Source organism: Hipposideros armiger, unplaced genomic scaffold (assembly GCF_001890085.2).
Source record: "Hipposideros armiger isolate ML-2016 unplaced genomic scaffold, ASM189008v1 scaffold_523, whole genome shotgun sequence".
NCBI lineage: Eukaryota > Metazoa > Chordata > Mammalia > Chiroptera > Hipposideridae > Hipposideros > Hipposideros armiger.
Window position 1 is genome coordinate 564,785 of NW_017731873.1, and position 2,545 is coordinate 567,329.

The window sequence follows — 2,545 nt, forward strand, 5'->3', positions numbered from 1 at the left end:
TTCTCTTGGAATATAAGCCCTTTTCTCCTAGTTTGGTTTATGGTTGGCCCCTTGGAATATGCTGCTATCTAGCTCTCACAATTGACCTGGAGCAACTGAAGGGTGGTAAAGTTAGATTATATGGAAACTTGGCACCCTCTTCCAAACTAAATACCTTGAGTGAAGTCATAATAGAGTCCCCAAGCAAGGCAAGGCCAGCCTCTCAAACAGAGTCTACTTATATTGGCTTAGGAAGCTCAGAGGGATTTGGGGGTATGGGGTACTTTCAGTTACCCACATCCTCCAAAATGTAACCATATCAAATTTCAATCTTTCATTCTTTCCAACCAAAGCCTTTATTTTTGCCTAAGACCTGACAAAGCTATAGCATCCATCAACTATGTAATTCATCAACTGCAGGATCAGACTGATTTAAAGCAACATCAGTGGTGTGGCCACAAGAAGAGAGTCTTATTTAGGTCCAGTACAGAAACTTACAGTTTTGTTCTGTTTTGTTTACCTTGTTTTCAGCTCAGAATTTAAAGTCCTCACAGTCATTTTTGCCAGAAGCTCTCCAGTGCAATTTTAAGTATTTTAAGTGAATTTAAAATATTGTAATTTTTTTTCAGAATTATGCTCCTATACCAAAACTTCAGTATGATATTTCTATTATTTGCTTTTCTACAGGATTTTTTCATATTAGTCAAGGTGGTTTCTTTTTTTCCTTGTCTTTTTTCTCCACTCTTTCATTATGTTTGAATGAGGAGAAATCTGTCTGGACTTGGAATTTGCCATCAGAGAGAGCACATGGCTTGCCCTTTGATCTTACTCTCTACCTGGGAGCTGATAAACCCACTCCTGGGATCTATAGTTAAAAAGCATATTGAAAGGTATTATTCCCACTTCACTTCCTATTGAATTGCAGTGTTTTATGTAGCACAGCTCTGCTTCCATCACCCTACCTGGTTTTCTAATGTGCTACAATGATGCTCTACATGAAAAATTGCTATTTTCAATATTTTCATTTCTATTGGGATTCTTTTCTTGCTATCCCTTTCCACAAATTTCCTGATATGATAAACCATAAGTAATCATCACCTATAATGCACCCTAATTTCTGCCTTGGTTTCTGAGAACAATTCATTACACAGATGTGGAAAGATAAGGAGTGAAGAAGAAAAGTACTCTAGCCACTTCAAACAGAAGTTCCACCATGTGAAAATTTGCTGTGCAGTTCTACAGTTAGTACTGACTGTGGCTACCTGAGCCGTGATATAGACCAGCACCATCTATGTACATTGAAAGCCACACATGTAATTTTTAATTTTCTAGTAACCACATTAAAAAAGTACTCAATTGTCACATGTGGTTGATGGCTACAGTATTGGACAGTGCAGGTCCCAGTAGTGAGGGAGTGTTATGAAAGTCTCCATGAATATGTTCATCTTCAGGAGACGCCTTTTTTTTTTTAACTAAAGTTTATTGGGGTGATGATTGTTAGTAAGGTTACATAGGTTTCAGGTGTACAATCTGTAATATATAATTTATATATCATCTTGTGTGTTCTCTTTTTTAGGGTGAAGAATGGGCGAGTTTCCAACTGTTTTTCCTAATTCTATGCCTTTCCCCCATGGAAGGAAGTAAGGCTTCTAATTACCTACTGGAAATGATTGTTTAAGTATCAGTCTTAATATTCAGTGCTGACATGATTTTTTTAATCTTTCTCTGTATATTCACAAGTGTTTTGTTGAAAAATTGGCAGATTGCTACCCAGATATACCCAGATATCATTTTAAACCCTAAATCAAAAATTTAATTTTAAACTTTATTTTTTCCATTTGTACATCAAACAAGCTCTAAAACAGCTGTGAAAAAAAAAACTACCCTTTAAAATAAATTCAAAGCCTAATGAATGCTAATTCATATCGAGATCTTTTCCATAATTTTTGTGTTTCTAACAAATGTGTGTGTTTGGACAGGTTTTAAGTTGTTGCTCTCATTTGTATTTTCTCTTTGGAGAGATGATGTGCAGTCATGCATCTAAAGGTTTTTCAGGAAGCTGAAAAACGTTTCCATTCTCTCCATTTGTTTACCAAACATGCTGCTTCACAGAAAAAAAAAAAAACAATCCTGATGTTTCTGTTTCAAAAAGGAGCTATTTTACCAGAATGTGAATAGCTTAGAAAGACAATCCAGTTCTTTTAAATGTTCAAGACTCCTTCTCTACATTAAGTGAACAAAATTTATTCTCAAAATTCCCATTTTACTTGAAGTTGATATCTTTCTTTCTAGTGAACAACCTCAATAATTTTTCTTCTAAGAATTTTTATTGATGACAGGAAACTCAAAATTCAGAGAACTCAAGAATAAAATTAGAATAGAAATGTCAAAACTTGAGATGCTTGCAATGTAAAAATCTATTATTGTATTACTGTGAAAATCCAGGTAGAGAATCCTAATAATTTAAACAATAATCTTACTATGAATAAAATAAAAATTATTAACAATCAAATGCATTTTTAACACTTTTGATAATTAAGTTGTGTTCTTTTGAAGAATAAATTTA